This window comes from Bos grunniens, chromosome 5 (assembly GCF_055505025.1).
Source record: "Bos grunniens cultivar Pamir isolate PY7600 chromosome 5, Bosgru_T2T1.0, whole genome shotgun sequence".
Classification (NCBI taxonomy): Eukaryota; Metazoa; Chordata; class Mammalia; order Artiodactyla; family Bovidae; genus Bos; species Bos grunniens.
The window spans coordinates 56,889,394-56,911,135 of NC_141169.1; the positions used below are offsets into that span (position 1 = coordinate 56,889,394).

At 42.2% G+C, this 21,742-nt stretch overlaps 1 protein-coding gene across 49 annotated transcripts in view; it reads left to right on the forward strand.

Annotated features, from left to right (window-relative positions):
• The first annotated feature begins 3,835 nt into the window (after positions 1–3,835).
• Positions 3,836–21,742, forward strand: part of R3HDM2 (R3H domain containing 2) — a 163,050-nt gene continuing 145,143 nt past the window's right edge. For 30 of the 49 annotated variants that reach the window (XR_015163879.1, XR_015163880.1, XM_086400382.1 and 27 more), the window contains exon 1: positions 4,027–4,164. The gene's annotated coding sequence lies outside the window, so the exon portion shown is untranslated. Of the gene's footprint in view, positions 4,165–4,244; positions 4,368–21,742 lie in introns of those variants that run through there. The other 19 variants (XM_086400371.1, XM_086400378.1, XM_086400381.1 and 16 more) reach the window with 10 other exon arrangements.

The window sequence follows — 21,742 nt, forward strand, 5'->3', positions numbered from 1 at the left end:
CATTCATCTGCTGATGGACATCTAGGTTGCTTCCATGTCCTGGCTATTATAAACAGTGCTGCGATGAACATTGGGGTACACGTGTCTCTTTCCCTTCTGGTTTCCTCAGTGTGTATGCCCAGCAGTGGGATTGCTAGATCATAAGGCAGTTCTATTTCCAGTTTTTTAAGGAATCTCCACACTGTTCTCCATAGTGGCTGTACTAGTTTGCATTCCCACCAACAGTGTAAGAGGGTTCCCTTTTCTCCACACCCTCTCCAGTATTTATTATTTGTAGACTTTTGGATTGCAGCCATTCTGACTGGTGTGAAATGGTACCTCAAGCAGTGATTTTATAAAGGATGGACTTAAACCTACTTTTAGTTCAGTTCAGTTCAGTCGTTCAGTCACGTCTGACTCTGTGACCCTAGGGACTGCAGCACTCCAGGCCTCCCTGTCCATCACCAACTCCTGGAGTTTAGTCAAACTCATGTCCATTGAGTTGCTGATGCCATCCAACCATCTCATCCTCTGTCGTCCCCTTCTCCTCCTGCCTTCAATTTTTCCCAGCATCAGGGTCTTTTCCGATGAGTCAGTTCTTCCCCTCAGGTGGCCAAAATATTGGAGTTTCAGCATCAGTCCTTCCAATGAATATTCAGGACTGATTTCCTTTAGGATGGACTAGTTGGATCTCCTTGCAGTCCAAGGGACTCTCAAGAGTCTTCTCCAACACCACAGTTGAAAAGCATCAGTTCTTTGGTGCTCAGCTTTCTTTATAGTCCAACTCTCACATCCATACATAACTACTGGAAAAACCATAGCTTTGACTAGAACTTTGTTGGCAAAGTAATGTCTCTGCTTTTTAATATGCTGTCTAGGTTGGTCATAGCTTTTCTTCAAAGGAGCAGACATCTTTTAATTTCATGGCTGCAGTCATCATCTGCGTTGATTTTGAAGCCCCCCAAAATAAAGTCTGCCACTGTTTCCACTGTTTCCCCATCTATTTGCTAGGAAGTGATGGGACCAGATGCCATAATCTTAGTTTTCTGAATGTTGAGGTTTAAGCCAGCTTTTTCACTCTCCTCTTTCATTTTCTTCAAGAGGCTCTTTAGTTCTTCACTTTCTGCCATAAGGGTGGTGTCATCTGCATATCTGAGGTTATTGATATTTCTTCCAGCAATCTTGTTTCCAGCTATCCAGCCTGGCATTTCATTTGATGTACTCTGCATATAAGTTAAATAAGCAGGGTGACAATATACAACGTTGAGGTACTCCTTTTCCTATTTGGAACCAGTCTGTTGTTCCATGTCCAGTTCTAACTGTTGGTTCCTGACCTGCATACAGATTTCTCAAGAGGCAGGTCAGGTGGTCTGGTATTCCCATCTCTTGAAGAATTTTCCAGAGTTTGTTGTGGTCCACATAGTCAAAGGCTTTGGCATAGTCAATAAAACAGAAGTAGATGTTTTTCTGGAACTCTCTTGCTTTTTCAGTGATCCAATGGATGTTGGCAATTTGATCTCTGGTTCCTCTGCTTTTTCTAAATCCAGCTTGAACATCTGGAAGTTCATGGTTCACGTACTGTTGAAGACTGGCTTGGAGAATTTTGAACTGGACATGGAACAACAGACTGGTTTCAAATAGGAAAAGGAGTTCGTCAAGGCTTTATATTGTCACCCTGTTTATTTAACTTATATGCAGAGTACATCATGAGAAACGCTGGACTGGAAGAAACACAAGCTGGAATCAAGATTGCCGGGAGAAATATCAATAACCTCAGATATGCAGATGACACCACCCTTATGGCAGAAAGTGAAGAGGAACTCAAAAGCCTCTTGAAAGTGAAAGAGGAGAGTGAAAAAGTTGGCTTCAAGCTCAACATTCAGAAAACGAAGATCATGGCATCTGGTCCCACCACTTCATGGGAAATAGATGGGGAAACAGTGGAAATAGTGTCAGACTTTATTTTTCTGGGCTCCAAAATCACTGCAGATGGTGACTGCAGCCATGAAATTAAAAGATGCTTACCTCTTGGGAAGGAAAGTTATGACCAACCTAGATAGCATATTCAAAAGCAGAGACATTACTTTGCCAACAAAGGTTCATCTAGTCAAGGCTATGGTTTTTCCTGTGGTCATATATGGATGTGAGAGTTGGACTGTTAAGAAGGCTGAGCACCGAAGAATTGATGCTTTTAAACTGTGGTGTTGGAGAAGACTTTTGAGAGTCCCTTGGACTGCAAGGAGATCCAACCAGTCCATTCTGAAGGAGATCAGCCCTGGGATTTCTTTGGAAGGAATGATGCTAAGGCTGAAACTCCAGTACTTTGGCCACCTCATGGGAAGAGTTGACTCATTGGAAGAGACTCTGATGCTGGGAGGGATTGGGGGCAGGAGGAGAAGGGGACGACAGAGGATGAGATGGCTGGATGGCATCACTGACTCGATGGACGTGAGTCTCAGTGAACTCTGGGAGTTTGTGATGGACAGGGAGGCCTGGTGTGCTGCGATTCATGGGGTCGCAAAGAGTCAGACACGACTGAGCGACTGATCTGATCTGATCTGATCTGACTAGCATGTGAGATGATTGCAACTGTGTGGTAGTTTGAGCATTCTTTGGCATTGCCTTTCTTTGGGACTGGAATGAAAACCGACCTTTCCCAGTCCTGTGGCCACTGCTGAGTTTTCCAAATTTGCTGGCATATTGAGTGCAGCACTTTCACAGCAGCATCATTTTTTAGGATTTGAAATAGCTGAATTTGAATTCCATCACCTCCACTAGCTTTGTTCGTAGTGATGCTTCTTAAGGCCCACTTGACTTCACATTCCAGGATGTCTGGCTCCAGGATGGTGATCACACCATCGTGATTATCTGGGTCATGAAGATCTTTTTTGTACAGTTCTTCTGTGTATTCTTGCCACCTCTTCTTAATATCTTCTGCTTCTGTTAGGTCCATACCATTTCTGTCCTTTATTGTGTCCATCTTTGCATGAAATGTTCCCTTGGTATCTCTAATTTTCTTGAAGAGATCTCTAGACTTTCCCATTCCATTGTTTTCCTCTATTTCTTTGCACTGATTTCTGAGGAAGGCCTTCTTATCTCTCCTTCCTATTCTTCGGAATGGTTGTCTGAGGCCTTACAAACAGCTATGAAAAGAAGAGAAGTGAAGTGAAGTCACTCAGTCGTGTCCGACTCTTTGCGACCCCATGGATTGTGGCCTATCAGGCTCTTCCGTCCATGGGATTTTCCAGGCAAGAGTGCTGGAGTGGACTGCCATTTCCTTCTCCAGGGGATCTTCCCAACCCAGGAATCGAACTCGCTCCCGCATTGCCGGCAGACGCTTTACCATCTGAGCCACCAGGGAAGCCCTGGTGAGAAGTGAAGGCAAAGAAGAGAAGTGAAAGGCAAAAGAGCAAAGGAAAGATATACCCATTTGAAACCTACTTTATGTCGAGTTAAACTTTTACATCAAAGAAAAACTGGGCATTTACCTACTACATGATCTTTATTCATTTACAAGTATCTACTTCATATATGCTGTTTTGGGAGCAGGAGTTACAATCCTAGGTGAAAGGCTATTTTGAAAGTACTCCGTAAACTTAAATTTCAGTTATTAGTATCATGTTTAAAGCAAGGGTGACTCTGACCGGCTTGATCTGTTTCACGTGAACTAAGGGGCGCAGTGGATCTGGATTGGCGGCTGAAGACAGAGGTAACGCAGCGGAAGCGACAGAGTTGAGCGTGAGTGAGCGCACGGGGTAGGTGGGAGAACACGCAGGGGGGGTCTGCAGGCGTGGAGACAGGCACACAGGAAGCACAGAAGCGCCGGGCGCAGGACGCGGTGACGACTACGCCGGCCGTGGTGACGTAGGGCGCAGGCCGCAGCGGGGGGCGGACTCTGGGCCTTTCTTCCCCTTCTGATTTTCCCCCTCCCCCCTTTTCTCCCTTTCCGGGTTTGGTTTCCCCCTTTTCTCCCCCTCTCCCCCTTCCTTCCCAAGCCCCTTTCCCCTCCCCCGCCCCAGTCCCCCCTGTTCCCCCGCCCTGGGCCCTGGGGAAACCCCCGCTGAGAAGAGCCCGCCCCCAGAAGCGCGCCGCCGCCGGCCGTCGGGGCCGAGCCGCAGCCGTGCGGCCGTGGGCCCGGGCGGCGGGCGGAGACGCTGGCGCCCTCCCCGCTACGGCCCGCGTGAGGTGAGGCCACCTCCGGGCCGAGGGGGCGGGCGACGCGGGCGGCCCGTGGGGAGGGGGCGTGGCGGCCGCGCGGGCGGGTGGGTGAGTGGGTGGGCGGAGGCCCCCTGGCCTGGGTTCCCCGCGCTGGCGCTGCCCAGACCCGCGGGCGGTGGGTCGACCCGAGCCTCCGGTGAAGGACGGCTCGGAGGCCAGAGACGCCCCGGGTGTGTACCGGGAGCGCAGGCGAGAAGCGAGGGGCGCGGGGCGGGGGGTGGGGGGACTGGGGCCACCTGTGGCCTGTGCGGTGGGACCTAAAAACTTGTGCCCTTGTGCGCCAGGGTGACTAGTCTCATGTGTTTCTTGGATCTCCGTTTTTCTTCGAGCCTTGGAAAAATGGGAGGGAAAGGTGTTGGAGTGTTTCAGATCTTGGTGGTGCCCGAGTGTATTAGACGGACAGAGATTTGAGTTGGAACATACAAGGAGATGTTTCTGGAGCTTAAAAGTTGGGCCTACGCTTCGGTTGCAGCTAACTCTTGAGGCTTTGAAAACTCTTCTTGGTTTTGATTACCTCTGGAGCCCCAAATTGCAACATTTGTGACCATTAGCCTAGTAGCTCCACAGGCTAATGGTCACAAATGTTTTATTCATTCAAAATGAATTGTTCTTGGATAATGATGAAAAATGACCGAATAACAGTCCCAGAGGTTCATTAAACCAGAGACTGGTGTGGAAAAATTTAAATTCAGCTCTCAGTTGGATGGATGTCCTTTTATGTGTTTTTTTCCAAATAGACTTAATTAACATTGAGAAGCTTGAGCCCTGTGTTGTTGGTAGGCAGCATGGTGACTGGTGGAGGGAGGTGACAGGTTCCACCTAAGAACTTGCACAAATACCTAGCCTATTTTTTTAAATTGTATTTTTGGATAGTCAGATTGACATTTGAATCAGCTGCTTGTGCTCCTCTTTCTTAATGCTTCCCCCCTGCCCCCCGCCTCGTTTTATTCCTCTTATCTCCCCGCCCCGAGGAGTCTGGGGCATCAAGACTAAAATGGCTTAAATAGTGGTAGAAAGTGGTAGTCAATTCAGTTCACTTTTAGTTGTATTTTTCCTTCTCTTCGCATTTCTCCACAGGGCTGAGAGAACGGAGAACCTTTCTTGAGGGTCTGATGAACGCTCAGCAAAAGTTGTATTACTAATTTTCCCTAACAGTTAATAATATTTTACAGTGTTATTTTTCAGTGTTTAAATTCCAGTTTAGTGTCCACTATATGATTTACACTATAGATCTTCAGTTTTAAAACAAAATTTTAAAAATTTGCGCATGTAAGAATAGGATGCCTGATTTTTTTTAATCGAAAGGAGGCTGAAGAGATGGCTTCCTTCCTGTATCAGAATAAAACCCAGAGACCTTACAGTCGTCTTTAAAGTCCAAGATCTGTAGCAGCCTTACCTGCTGCCCCCTTCTTCTGCCCAGCAGCAAACACACTGGTCTCCTCACTGTTGCTTGAGCACTTTAGGCACATCTGCCTCAGCAGCTGTGCGGGTGAGCCTTCCTGGATCACCTTTTTCTATAAAGCTGCATAACCCTGTATCCTCACCTCCTTTAGGTCTTTGCTCAAAAGTCACTAACAGTGACATTTCCTAGACTATTGAAATTGCAAAGCCCTTCCTCCACATACAGTTACATAACTTTCTATCCCACTTGGCTTTAATTTCCTCCTTACTCATCAACAGATAACGTACTATATATGTTTAGTCTCACCCTTTAGAAAATAAGCTGCATGAGGTTTAGATAATCTTCATCAGTTGCTGTATCCTCGGCTCTTAGCATAGCCCTTGACATGCAGCAGGTGCTCAACAAATTTATTGACAAACTACATAAAGAAGTTTTATCCTTGAACTCTCTCATTGTCATAAATGAGAGACATGAATTTCCACTAGGCTTTTATAAGCTATTTATTGGAAGAACTTGAGATTTTTTTTTCTGTCAGTTCTTGCCACGTTTCTGTTTTGACAGAAGTCTTGTGTTTTCAGGTCTTTGAGTGAAAGCACTTTGAAAGCAGAGAGAATGGAGCGTGGTGTCTTAGAGGAAGATTATCTCAGATCTCATGTGGTCAGAATTTTTACTGTTTCAGGCTCTTCCTGGAGGTTGGTTCACATCCTCGAAGAGACAGATATCACCATCCTTACCTCTTTGGCCTCAGAACTAAGTAGGCTGGTTCCACTTTGAATTTTTCAGTAGACTGAAAATGTTAATATTTATAGTCTGGGCTGTATGGGTTAGATTTTTTCCCCCCTCCTATTAATGTGGAGACAGTTGAGCTTGAAAACTTGTAAGAAAACCCTTCTCTAACAATGGTGGCGTGTTTGATTGTGGGGAACGTGTGATCCTTCTTTCCACAAACCCATTTTTGGGGTCATTTTTAGCAACTAAATTAAGTCTGAGGATAAAGGAGCAGGCCCCCTGAGTTCTGTGGATTTTCTGTCGTTTATTTTTTCCTTTCTTATTTCTTGATTGGTGCATTTGTTATCTTCATTGACCTCTGGCTAAAGTGGCCTGGATGAGATTTCTCTCTGGGGGCAGCCCTGGCCACTGTTTTTCAGCGTAGGAAGGTGAAAGGGGTGAGATAGTGCTTTTAACACTTTGTAAGAATGCTGGTTGCAAAGCTATTTTTGTTTAAATTTTAATCAGGACGTTGAAAGCTTCCAATCCTATGAGAGAATGGTTTGAGTTGGGGGTGGGAGTATGGGAGAATTGGGGATCATGTGTATATTGGATTGGGTCTGATACTGTTGTTATTAACGTAGAGAGGTATATTCTCGTTTTGTGAATACTTTCTGGTAAAATTTTGGCACATTGATAAAGGCTTCTACCACATTTGCTCCTTTTAAAATCCTTTCACAAAGTTTCTAGGAAGTCTGTCTCAGTACCTAGAGATACTCAAACATCTTACATTCTCACCTCTTAAGAGATAAATACTGTACTGAGTACTGATGTTTCAGTATAGGTAACGGTTTCTGAACGAGGCATTGCTTGTTCCTGTGCCAGGTCTCTTCATGAACTCGAGGAAAGCTTTTAGGAGAAAGCAAGTTTTGAGGAAGGGATAAAAGTGCTGCGTTTTCATTACATGGCTCCAGGAAGTACAGAGGAGAGAATTTTGTGAAATTCTGTGTGTGTGCAGACGGGTGTTGTTTTTATTTTTTCCCCTGTGTCTACTAGTGAAATGGGATAAAGGACTCTAAATGTCCCTCTGTGAAAGGTGCTGCCAACTTACAAGTAGGAAAAATAACTGGACTCATGGCTTGAATATGTGTGCATGAATACAGTTGGTGGGTCTAATTTTAGAGACCGTCTTCATACACAGTGGCTTTAGTATTTTCCTCCTGCTGTATCGTCTCACCCTCTGTAGAAAACATTCCACTTCATTGTCTTTTCTGGTTACCTTTTGTTCTTACTGTGGTTGCCACTTTGGTAAAGTAGCAGTTGTTCCATCTCTCTGATAAAGTTATTCTGTCTGTTCGTTCTTAAATTTGAGTTTATTTCTGAAAACAGATATAGATAGGAAAGATTTCTTAACCTAGATCTGTTTTAATTCCTTCTTGAGTTCCCTTAGATTTCCTTAGCATGTGTCTGTTTTCTCCAACTCTTAAAAAAATGGGTGTTGAAAGCCCTAATTACATTAATCTACAGTGCTTCCATTATTTTTACTTGGGCTGTATGAAAGGAAAGGTTCTGGGATGTTTTGTAAATCCAGGCACTTTTTGCTTTTCTGCAAGATCTCTTGTGAGTTGTTCAATCCAGTTGTTTGATTCTATATTGGGAAAACCGTTTCTGCTTTCTAGTTTTTGTTTAAATTAATTTAATTCGTTAATTTGGGCTCGTCGGGTCTTAGATGCATCATGCGGGATTTTTCAGTGTGGCGCCCAGACACCAGTTGCGGTGAGCAGGCTTAGTTGCTCCAGCATCTGGGATCTTTGTGCCCCTGATCAGGGATCAAAACTTATATCCCCTGCATTGCTAGGCAGATTCTTAACCATTGGATCATCACAGAAGTCCTGTCAGCTTTCTAGTTTTGACAGTAAGTTTCCTGGAATGTTTTAAAAAAGAACTAATTAAATTGGGAACCCCAGGCTGGAGATGAGAGAGGATAAGGAGAAAAGGTAAAAAAAAAAAAACACACCCCAAAGCTCAGGCAGTCATGTCTCCAGTAGTCAAAACACTTCTGGTAATTAAAAAAAAACATTTTATTCTATCCCTCCTTAATTTGTATACCACAAGAGGAAAAAAAAAATCTTTTCAGTCTCTTTAACAGCTAGGAGATAATTTTTAGACCTTTCTGGGTATTTTCTTGGGGGAACAAAATGAAGCCAGTTGTTAAGTGTTCTTGTACGGTCTCTTCCCTGACCTAGACCAATGCACTAAAGGTGTTAGTGGTGGTCTGCAGCTTGTGTTTGTTTTTCATTGAAGACTAAGACTCTTTCGCAGGCAAGTAAAAACTGTAGTTTTATACCCATACAATTACTTTGAGGTCCCAAAATATCTCAGCTTGAGTCCTTATCCTGTAGAGCTAGCTAGAAGTGTAAAGATAAATGAGGTAATCAGCAGGGTTTAAAATAATCAGTCCAGCGGTTAGGACTCTGTGCTTTCGCTGCTGAGGGCCTGCATTCAATCCCTGGTGGAGGAACTAAGATCCCACAAGCCTCATGGTGTGGCCAAAAAAATAAAAAAATAAAGCTCTGTAAGTTAAAAAACAGTTCAATTTCTTTTTTCTTTTTTAATTAATTTTTATTGGAGTATAGTTGATTTACATTGTTGTGTTTCTGCTATACAGCAGAGTGAACCAGTTATACATATATCCACTTTTTTAGAATTTTCCCCATATAGCTCATTACAGAGTTATTAATTAATTAAAAATTACTTACTTATTTTTGGCTGTGCTGGATCTTCATTGCTGTGCAGGCTTTTCTCTGGTTGCAGCAAATGGGGGCTACTCTCTAGTTGTGGTGCTCACACTTCTCATTGCAGTGGCTTCTCTTGCTGCGGAGCGGGGGCTCTAGGGTGGGTGGGCGGGCTTCAGTAGTTGTGGCACATGGCTCAATAGATTTTGTTTTTGAGTCTGTGCTCTGGAGGATAGGCTCAATAATTGTGGCACATGGGCTTAGTTCCTCTGTGGCAGGCATGTGGGATCGTCCCTGATCAGGGATCGAACCCGTGTCTCCTGCATTGACAGGTAGATTTTTTATTACTGAGCCACTAGGGATGCCTTTAATTAATTTTTATTAGAGTATAGTTGCTTTACAATGTTGTGTTAGTTTTAGCTGTATAGCAAAGTGAATCAGCTATGTATGCATGTGTGCCAAGTCACTTCAGTCGTGTCGGACTTTTTGCGACTCTGTGGACTGTTACAGCCTGTCAGGTTTCTCTGTCCATGGGACTCTCCAGGTAAGAATTATGGAGTGGGTTGCCTTGTCCTCCTCCAGGGGCTCTTCATCCCAGGGATCGAAACTGTGTTTCTTGTATCTCCTGCTGCTGCTGCTGCTGCTGCTGCTGCTAGTTACCACTATTTACCACTAGTGCTGCCTGGGAAGCCTGAATCAGCTATACATACACATATATCTCCTCTTTTTTGGATTTCCTTCCCATTTAGGTCACCACAGAGCATTGAGTAGAGTTCCCTGTGCTATATAGTAGTTTCTCATTAGTTGTCTATTTTTTACAGAGTATCAATAGTGTATATATGCCGATCCCAATCTCCCAGTTCATCCCACCCCTGAAATACTCTGAAACCCAAATTTCAGAATATTGATTCCTTGTGCTACTGTTGTGTTGTTGTGTAGTTGCTAAGTCATGTCCAACTCTTTGGTGACCGATTGACTGTAGCCTACCAGGCCCTTTTGTCCTTGGAATTTCCCAGGCAAGAATACTGCAGTAGGTTGATATTTCCTTCTCCAGGGCATCTTTACCACCCAGGGATCTAACCTGTGTCTCCTGCATTAGCAGGCGGATTCTTTTACTAATGAGCCACCTGGGAGGCCCAGATTCTTATTAGTTATTTGTTTTATATGTAGTTATGTGAATATGTCAATCCCAGTTTCCCGATTATTCCTCACCCCCTACCCCTTTGGTAACTATAAGTTTGTTTTCTATGTTCATGACTTTGTTTTGTAAATAAGTTCATTTGTATCATTTAAAAAAATTCTACATATAAGCAGTATCATATAATATTGTCTTTATCTGACTTAGTTAATTCAGTATGGTAATCTCTAGGTCTGTCCTTGTTGCTGCAAATGCTACTATTTCGTTCCTTTTTAAGGCTGAATAATATTCCACTATATAATGGATCTTCCCTGGTGGCTCAGACGGTAAAGCGTCTGCCTACAATGCGGGAGACCTGGGTTCAGTCCCTGGGTCCGGAACATCACCTGGAGAAGCAAATGGCAACCCAGTCTAGTATTCTTGCCTGGAAAATCCCATGGATGGAGGAACCTGGTTAGGCTGCAGTCCATGGGGTTGCAGAGTTGGACACGACTGAGTGACTTCACTCACTCACTCATATATATATATATATGTATGTGTATATGTATATGTATCATGTCTTCTTTATTCCTCTGTTTATGGACGTTTAGGTTGCTTCCATGTCCTGGCTATTGTAAATAGTGCTGCACTGAACATTGGGATGCAGGTATCTTTTTGAATTATGGTGTTCTCCGGGTTTATACCTAGGAGTAGGACTGCTGGGTCATGTGGTAGTTCTGTTTTTACTTTTTTAAGGAACCTACATACTGTTCGTGGGGCTTCCCTGGAGAAGAATCCGCCTCCAGGGCTCAGTGGTAAAGAATTGGCCCGCCAGTGCAGGAGATGCAGGTTTGATCCCTGGGTGGGGAAGATGCCCTGGAGAAGGAAATGGCAACTGACTTGAGTATTCTTTCCTGGGAAATCCCATGGACAGAGGAACCTGGCACGCTACAGCTCATGGAGTTGCAGAGTTGGACATGACTTAGTGACTAAACAACAAACAATACTGTTCACCATAGTGGCTGTACCATTTTACATTCCCGCCAACAGTGTGGGAGGGTTTTCTTTTCTCCATACCCTCTCTAGCGTTTATTATTTGTAGGTTTTTTGATGATGGCCTTTTGACCAGTGTGAGGTGATACGTCGTTGTAGTTTTGATTGCCTTTCTGTAGTAAGGCAAATGTTGAGGATATTGAGGATGTTTTCATGTGCTTACTGGCCCTCTGTATGTCTTATTTGGAGAAATATCTATTTAGATCTTCCACCCATTTTTTGATTGATTTTTTTTTAATTGGGCTTCATGAGCTGCTTATATATATTTGGAGCTTAATCCCTTGTCTGTTGCTTCATTTGCAAATACTTTCTTCCATTCTGAGGGTTGCCATTTTGTTTAGGATTTCCTTTGCTGTGCAAAAACTTTAATAAAATAACTTAGTTTATTTCTAATTGGTATTTTTGATTGTGCATCTGTGAGGCAGTGGGAAAAGAAGGAAAAAACTGACTTGCAGACCAGTCAAGTTCTCACTTGATCTTTTGGAGGTAATGTTTTTTGATAATATTTATATATCTGTTTTTGGCTGTGCTGGGTCTTCGTTGCTGTGTGGGCTTTTCTCTAGTTACAGCCAGTGGGGCCTACTCTTTGTTGTGGTGCGGAAGCTTCTCATTTCAATGACTTCTCAGTCTCTAGGGCATGTGGACTTCAGTAGTTGTGGTTCCTGGGCTTAGTTGCTCTGCAGCATGTGGGATCTTCCTGTACCAGGGATCAAACCATGTCTCCCCTTGGCAGGTGGATTCTAACACTGAGCCACCAGGGAAGCCCTGGAGGTAATATTTTTAAGTTAATTTTTATTGGAGTATATTTGTTTTGCAATGTTGTGTTTCTCCTGTATAGTGAAGTTAATCAGTTACACACACACACACACACACATATTTATATGTATATCCCACCCTTTTTAGATTTCCTTCCTGTTTAGGTCACCACAGAGCTCTGAATAGAGTTCCCTGTGCTATACAGTAGGTTCTGATTAGGTTTCTGTTTTATATATAGTAGTATGTATATATATGTCAATCCCAACGTCCCAATTCATCCCATCCAGCCCCTTCCCCTTTGATATCCGTAAGTTTTTTCTCTACGTCTGTATTTCTGCTTTGCAAATGAGTTCATCTGTACCATTTTTCTAGATTCCACATAAAAGCATTAATATACGGTATTTGTTTTTCTGTTTGACTTAACTCCACTCAGCACGATGATCTCTTAAGTCTATCTATGTTGCTGCAAATGCACTGTTTCGTTCCTTTTCATGACTGAATAATATTCCACTGTATATATATATTTCACATGTTCTTTATCCATTCCTCTGTTAATGGACATTTAGGCTGCTTCCATGTCCTGGCTATTATAAGTAGTGCTGCAGTGAATGTTGGGATGTATGTATCTTTTTCTGTGTGTGGGGGAATATAATTGCTTTACAATGTTATGTCAGTTTCTGCTGTACAGCAAAGTGAATTAGCTGTTTGTATACATATATCCCCTCCCTCTTGAACCTCTTTCTCTCCCATCCCACTCCTTCCTTCCACTGCTGTAGGTCGTCACAGAGGACCAAGCTGAGCTCGCTTGTTATACTGCAACTTCCCACTAGCTATTTTACACACATTAATGTGTGTGTATACATTATATATTATGTAGATTATTACATATACATATATACATTATATACATTATGTACAATGTATATATGTCAGTCCTGCACTGCAGTTTGTCTTAACCTTCAGCTCCTTCCCCATGTGTCCATAGTCTGTTCTCTACATCTTTGTCTTTAATCCTGCCTTGCAAACAAGCTTATCTTTCTAGATTCCATACATATGAATTAATATACGATACTTGTTTTTCTAACTTACTTCACTCTGTATGACAGAGTCTTGGTCCACCCACATCACTGCAAATGACCTAGTTTCACTATTTTTTATGGCTAATAGTTCATTGTATATATGTACCACATTTTTGTCCATTCATCTGTCAATGGATATTTAGGTTGCTTCTGTGCTCTGGCTATTATAAATAGTGCCGCAGTGAACATTGGGGTACGTGTGTCTTTTTGAATTATGGCTATTATGGTTTTCTCAGGGTATATGCATAGTAGTGGGATTGCTGGTTCATGTATTATTTCTGTCTTTAGGGGTTTTTTTTTAATATTTATTTATTGTTGTGCTAGGTCTTTGTTGCTGTGTGTGGACTTTCTCTAGTTGGGGAGAATGGGAACTGCTCTCTAGTTGCGATGCATGGGCTTCTCATTGCAGCGGCTCCTCTTGTTGTGGGGCACAGGCTCTAGGCATGTGGGCTTCAGTAGCTGCACCTCACAGGCTCAGTAGCTATGGCGCGCTACTCTGCCGAGGCACGTAGGGCCTTCTTGGACCAGGGATCAAACCTATGTCCCCTGCGTTGGCAGGCAGATTCTTAACCTGGACCATCAGAAAAGTCCCTCTTTTTAGCTTTTTGAGGAACCTCCATACTGTTCTCCACTGTGGCTGTACCAATTTACATTTCCACCAACAGTTTAGGAGGGTTTTCTTTTCTCCACACCATCTTTAGCATTTATTGTTTGTAGATTTTTTTATTTCTTTCTTTCTTTTTTTTTTAAATTTTATTTGTGTGTGTGTGTGTGTGTTTATTTTTAGATTTTTTGATGATGGCCATTTTGGAGGTAATTTTGCTCCCACTGCTAGTTTTCTATATAATTCTCGTCTAGTGTACAGCATAGAGGTAAACTTTTAACTTAATTATTAAGTAGTTTCCTTTGCCACTTGATTCATTATCTACCTTATGTGATGTTTTTTGTGTGTTTCATGTTGATAACAACATTTGTGCTGCAGTGTTTATTATTAATAATGATCAAAACCATGTTTCATATCTGCAAAGCATTTTCTTTTTCCTAAAAGCTCATCAAACCTTAAAGTGGTCAACATTCATATTAAAAGATAGATTTTCCAAGGATGCAGTTCATGTTTTTATGGGGGCAGTGTTTTTGGTGCATGTGCCAGTTGCAAGGACTTCTATCAGTTTTTAAGACTTTGCATGGTTTTGACACGTGGGCAACACTGTGGGTGTTCTTTATGCCTTGGAGAAGAGTGGCTCAGACTTCTGTAAGCTTTCTAACAGAACGAGGAGGGAAGTAATCAAGGCAGTGACAGCTCATACTTAATAAGTGATATATTTGAAATATAGTTTTCTTCCTATGCTCACAAATTATGTTGTCTCCTTTGTGATTCTGTGGGAAAAGGGAAAAAGATCTAGGACAGTAACCAGCTGCTAACTAGCAGGAAGCAGTGTGCTGTGACTGTGTAGAAGGCGAACGGTCACTTAGTGTTTCTGAACTATTGGTGGAGCTGCTCCCAGCAGCCATCAACATCAGTGGGAAGAATATGGTGGACCTTGTTAGTTTAATGGATTTCTTTTCATACTGGAGCGTTTGTCACTTTTGACCCTTCTCTTTCTTAAAATGTTTCAGTGATACTACTTTCTTTTCCACTTGCATTCCTGGCCCTTTGTCCCCTCCTCATCCCTTAAATATGTATTTTCCTTAAGGTTACTATTGTATTCTCTCTCTTTACCTCTGATTCTTAAACCTTAATGGCATAGCATCTCTTGGAGAGTTTAAGAATGTTTCTTACAGAAGCCTTCATGATCTCACCACTGCCAACTGCTGTGACTTACCTTGTGCCTCATTTCCCTGTTCTTACTATTCTTTCATTACAGTTCTGTTTTATTTGCTCCATAGCACTTACCACTATCTTAGTTATCTTGTTTGTTTTCTTGTCTATAGTCTGGCCATAGCCAAAACCTCAAACCTATAAGTACAGGGGTCTTGTTTATTTCATAGTTGCTGTATTCTTTATGCCTAGAATGGTCTTTGAGCACACGTTTTTGGAATAAATGAATTAGTGAATGGGTGAAACATGGGTTCCTGGGCTTATGCCCAGGGATTTTGACTTAATAGGCTTGGGATGGAGCCCAGGAATTTGTGTATTAACAAACATTCCAGGTATTTGTGATGTCTCTGGTCAGCTGTCTTGGATAACATTTAGAAGAATATTGTTCTACATAGTTTGTTACATATCCACCCTGGTAGCTTCACTTGGCATCTTTTATAAGCTGGCAATTTGTAATTCTCTGTGTCCAGTTTTGATCTTTTACCTGAGCTGCTGCTGCTAAGTTGCTTCAGTTGTGTCGGACTCTGTGTGACCCCATAGATGGCAGCCCGCCAGGCTCCCCCGTCCCTGGGATTCTCCAGGCAAGAACACTGGAAGAGGCTGCCATTTCTTTCTCCATTTACCTGAGCACTAGGCTTATTTATTCAGTGATCTCTTGAACATCTCCATATGACTGCCACACAGCATCTCAGACTCAGTATGACCAAAGCATAAATGAATTCTTTTTTCTTTGAATTATACTACCTAGTTATGTAAGCTGGAAACCTGGATATCATACTTTAGTCATTCTTACTCTTTGATATTAAGTAATCATGCAGTTAGGTACCCTCACACACACACACACACACACACAAACACACACAATTGGGATCGTGGAGTCTTAGCCACTGGATTACCAGGGAAGTCCATATACACACACATTAAAATCTAGCTTGTTTTATCTCACCTACCTTATATTTTGCTCCTTTTCCCTTTGCTTTCAGGGTTAGGCTTCAGCTACAGATGAATTACTTGTTCTTTTACTTTCCCTGTTCTAACACCTTGCCACCCTTGGGTACACCATTGTTTCAACAGGACACCTCTGCACCCCAAAACAACAGATGCCCTCCTTGGCTTAGATGTAATGTTCTGGAACCCTTGAGGGCATCCCAGACTTCTCATTTTGTCTGCCTTTTTTGAACCAGTTTTCACAAATCTGGATTCCTCTTTGTCTTTAGTTTACCATATTTCCCTCTGTACATTCCATTCTGAGTTTCCTGCTCACAGTGAAGTTAAATTTTCTAGAATCGTCATTTCTCTAGTGCCAAAAGAGCTCTCTAGAGCGTGTGATTTTTGTCTTATTCCTTTACTAGGTGTAAAGGAGAAGAGAAGAGAAGAAAAATAATTAGATAATTTGAGGTACATGTTGTAGAGGTCTGTTGTCTAGATTGTGATTTGGCCAGTTTTTTGTTTTTTTGGCTGTGCCACGTGGGATCTTAGTTCTCCAACCAGAGGTTGCATTGAACCTGTGCTCTTGCAGTGGAAGCATATGGTGCGGTGGTGGCATTAGCGCTTTTCAGTGCATCTCATTGATTTGCTGAGCATGTTTTTCAGATGTAATGGTTTTTGCTGGATTCAGAAAGCAGTCGTGAATCAGACTGGCAGCAGACCCCCCAAACAGTGACCGAGACCTTTTTTTGCAAGTTTGGCTTTGGGAAGTGCTTTGCAGCTTCTCGGTCCTCCCACTGAGCTGGTCATCACTGATCATTGTATACAGTCCACTTTTTGTTGCCCGTCACAATTTGATCGAGAAATGGTTCATCATTGTTGCATAGACTACGAGACGATGACACTTAAAAAGGACACTTTTTTGATTTTCAGTCAGCTTTTGAGGCACTCACTTATCAAGCTTTTTTACCTGTCCAGTTTGCTTCAAATGCTGAATGAATGGTCGACATTGAGTTCTTTGGCAACTTCTCGTGTAGTTATAAGAGGATTAGCTTTGATGATTGCTCTCAGTTGGTCATTGTCAACTTCCAGTGGCAGGCACAGTGCTCCTCATCTTCAAAGCTCTCTTCTCCTTTGCAAAACTTCTTGAACCACCACTGCACTATGTATTCATTAGTAGTTCCTGAGCCAAACGCGTTGTTGATGTTGCAAGTTGTCTCTGCTACTTTCCAAAACATTTTGAACTCGAATAAGGAAATCACTCAAATTTGTTTTTGTCTAACATATGCTTAGTCTAAAATAAGTATAAAATAAATGGCAAGTAATAAGTCATTAGCAAAAAAACATAAAGCAAGAAATGCATAACATAACCACATTTATTTAAGAATGTATTCCAATATCAAACGGCAAAGTTCAGCCGTGCAAAACCACAATTACTACTGTACCAACCTAATATTTAAGCATTAGATGAGTTACTATTGTTAAAACAATCCCCTACTCCACGTTAGATAAGAGTTTCCTTCATTGCATGTAGACAAAGCGGGCTATAGGCAGGATAAACACGTACTAGTCTAATATATCGGAGAAGGCAGTGGCACCCCACTCCAGTACTCTTGCCTGGAAAATCTCATGGACAGAGGAGCCTGGTGGGCTGCCGTCTATGGGGTCGCACAGTCGGACACGACTGAAGCGACTTAGCAGCAGCAGCAGTAGCAGCAGCAGTCTAATATATCACTGTGTCCTGTGAAACCTAGTCAGCATTAGTGGATTTTTACTAACAAATGAACCCTCTTTCAGATTCATGACACACACACACACACACACACACACGCTTTTTTCACAGATAAATTTGGTCATATATTGCTGCTGCTGATGCTAAGTCGCTTCAGTCATGTCTGACTCTGCAACCCCATGGACTGCAACCCACCAGACTCCTCTGTCCATGGGATTGTCCAGGCAAGAGTACTGGAGTGGGTTGCCATTGCCCTTTCCGGCTCAATATGACCAGTGAGTAAAATAAGACATCTCTTTATGAATGTCTTTTTACATTATAATTAGCTTTCTCTCCCAACATTTATCATAAAATTTTCAAGCATACTGAAGAGTTGAAAGAATTTTACAGTTAATGTCCCTAACTCACCTCTACTACTACTACTAACTCGCTTCAGTCGTGCCTGACTCTGCTCGACCCCATAGACGGCAGCCCACCAGGCTGTGCTGTCCCTGGGATTCTCCAGGCAAGAACAGTGGAGTGGGTTGCCATTTCCTTCTCCAATGCATGACAGTGAAAAGTGAAAGTGAAGTCGCTCAGTCGTGTCCGACTCTTAGCGACCCCATGGATTGCAGCCTACCAGGCTCCTCCATCCATGGGATTTTCCAGGCAAGAGTACTGGAGTAGGGTGCCATTGCCTTCTCCAAACTCACCTCTAAGAGCCAATAATTAGTATTGTGCTGCATTTGCTATAGCACATATCCTAGCAATATTTTTAACTGTAAAAAACCAGGAAGACAAAGAGGGTTTGCCCTTTGAGTATTTTCCCTATATGGTAATGCAAAAATATTTTTTCTTTCTTCTTAACTAAATGAATATGATGGCTGAAAAATTAAGCGTAATTGACTGTTAAGATAGGATGACTGAAAGGAATCAAACCTGTTTAGTTTCTGTGTAGGCTTTGTGAGGGAGTAAAATCAGAGCCAGTGCTTGAGACTTGAATTTTTAACCTTATTTGAGGTTCTTCGAGGCTTTTCTGTGTTTACCCTCATGAACTCTGCTGAATCAGTGTCTTTATATGTAAAATGGAGTTGATGGTCTGTTGCCTTTTAGGATACAGGAAAATTGACTTTTGGAGGTATCTTAAGGTTAAGTATGATAATACTTCTTGATACATCTACTGATTTAAAATGTAAACACTTGAGATTGAAGCTGCCCTTAATGAATTCTTAGGCTAGCTTCAATATTGTACTTCACCTATAGTTAGTAGGTGATACAGAAGAGAGGCAAAGAGGTATCTACAGATACTAATGAGCATACTTTCCATATACCTGGGATGTATTTACATCTCTTTGGTGGCCACAATCAGAAAGTGAAAGTCGCTCACTCGTGTCCGACTCTACGACCCCATGGACTGTGCAGTCCATGGGATTCTCCAGGCCAGAATACTGGAGTGGGTAGCCTTTCCCTTCTCCAGGGGATCTTCCCAACCCAGGGATTGAACCCATGTCTCCTTCATTGCAGGCAGATTCTTTACCAGCTGAGCCACAAGGGAAGCCCAAGAATACTGGAATGGGTAGTCTATCCCTTCTCCAGGAGATCTTCCTGACCCAGGAATCGAACCAGGATCTTCTGCACTGCAGGCAGATTCTTTACCAATTGAGCTACCAGGGAAGCCTTCATAGAAGGATAATCTATGTTAAATATGATCAAATTACTAGTCTCTAAATGACGTTCTCTAGTGCTATTAAATAACAGAACAGCATTGAAGTTAATATTTGCAGAGATAAAATGGTGCTTTATTTCCATGCTTTGTTTTTTTTCTTTTTCTTCCTTTTTCTCTTTGGAATTAACATTGCTTTCATAAATGTTTTTCTGCCTATTAGTTTGTTAGAGGTTGGGAAATAGCAACTGTCTTTTCAATTTAGTAGACTGACTGGATTCAGCTATAGAATCTATTCAGATCCATAATGTGTTTTAGGCCATGAGTCTCTTCTGTTCTTTCTGTTCTATCTTGTCCTTTATTATAGACTTGTGCTTTGTTCATTTCCCAAAGTAGAATACACAGATTTAGCTATACACATACATGTGCACATACAGTGCCACCTGAGGCCCTCTGAAAAGATTATCGATTTTCTAAGTCTATTTCTTAAAAAAAAAAAATTATTTTTGGCTGTGCTGGGTCTTTGTTTCTGCACATGGGCTTTCTCTAGTTGTGGTATGTGGGCTTCTTATTGCAGTGGCTTCTCTTATTGCGGAGCACAGGCTCTAGTCACTTGGACTTCAGTAGTTGCAGCGTGTGGGTTCAGTAGTTATGGCTCATGGGCTCTAGAGCTTAGGCTCAGTCGTTGTGGCTCATGGCATTAGTTGCTCTATGGCATGTGGAATCTTACCAGACCAGGGATCAAACTGATGTCCCTTGTATTGCAAGGCAGATTCTTAGCCACCGGACCACCAGGGAAGCCTGGTTATAGATTTTCAATTAAGAATTACCAGCATTCGCTTGCTACTGTTTCATGTTACAAACCCAGCATTTCCTTTGTTGTACCATGAGCCTAGTACATTTCTAAGGTACAGTATTAGCTTAGAAATCAGAGGAACTCAGTTTACTATTGGTCTTTGTTAGAATAAACATTACCCATATGTTTTCTGTCCAGGTTAGTTCTTTCGTAGAAGGTATTCTCTTAGTTTCTGGTTCTTCTCTATTTTTACAATAGAAAGAGTGATCTTTAAGTGAGGTTTACAGAACTGCTTCCAAAGTAATACGTCAAGAAGATTTATGAAAAGAACAACTTATTCATTTACTCAGCTGTTTAATAGGTACCTGTGATAGATTATCTACTAACGATAATAAGATAGATGCGACATCGTCCTTATTGTCAAGGATTATCATCATTCTCTATTGTCCCTATTTCATGTTTTATTTTTATAGATTACAAAAAAGTAAATACACTACAAGGTCATGAGTGTTACAGTTCAGTTCAGTTGCTCAGTCGTGTCTGACTCTTTGCAACCCCATGGACTGCAGCATGCTGGGTCTCCCTGTCCATCACCAACTCTCAGAGTTTACCCAAGCTCATGTCCATTGAGTTGGTGATGCCATCCAACCATCTCATCCTCTGTCGTCCCCTTCTCCTCCTGTCCTCACTCTTTGCCAGCATCAGGGTCTTTTCAAATGAGTCAGCTCTTCGCATCATGCGGCCAAAGTATTGGAGTTTCAGCTTCAACATCCAGTGTTTAATATCCACATGCCACAGAGCAACATCCAGTGTTCCTTCAAAAGAATACTCAGGACTGATCTCCTTTAGGATGGACTGGTTGGATCTCCTTGCAGTCCAAGGGACTCTCAACAGTCTTCTCCAACACCACAGTTGAAAAGCATCAGTTCTTTGGTGCTCAGCTTTCTTTATAGTCCAACTCTCACATGCATACATGACTACTGGAAAAACCATAGCTTTGACTAGACGGACCTTTGTTGGCAAAGTAATGTCTCTGCTTTTGAATATGCTGTTTAGATTGGTCAGACTTTTCTTCCATGGAGCAAGTGTCTTAATTTCATGGCTGCAGTCACCATCTGCAGTGATTTTGGAGCGCAAGAAAATAAAGTCTGCCACTGTTTCCACTGTTTCCCCATCTATTTGCCATGAAGTGATGGGACCGGATGCCATGATCTTAGTTTTCTGAATGTTGAGTTTTAAGCCAACTTTTTCATTCTTCTCTTTCACGTTCATCAAGAGGCTCTTTCGTTCTTCTTCACTTTCTGCCATAAGGGTGGTGTCATCTGCATATCTGAGGTTATTGATATTTCTCCCGGCAATCTTGATTCCAGATTGTGCTTCTTCTAGTCCAGCATTTCTCATGATGTACTCTGCATATAAGTTAAAGAAGCAGGGTGACAATATATAGCCTTGACGTACTCCTTTCCCTATTTGGAACCAGTCTGTTGTTCCCTGTCCAGTTATAACTGTTGCTTCCTGACCTGTATACAGGTTTCTCAAGAAGCATGTCAGGTGGTCTGGTATTCCCATCTCTTGAAGAATTTTCCACAGTTTATTGTGATCCACACAGTCAAAGACTTTGACGTAGTCAGTAAAGCAGAAATAATTGTTTTTCTGGAATTCTCTTGCTTTTTTGATGACCCAGCGGATATTGATGATTTGATCTCTGGTTCCTCTGCCTTTTCTAAAACCAGCTTGAACATCTGAAAGTTCACAGTTCACATGTTGTTGAAACCTGGC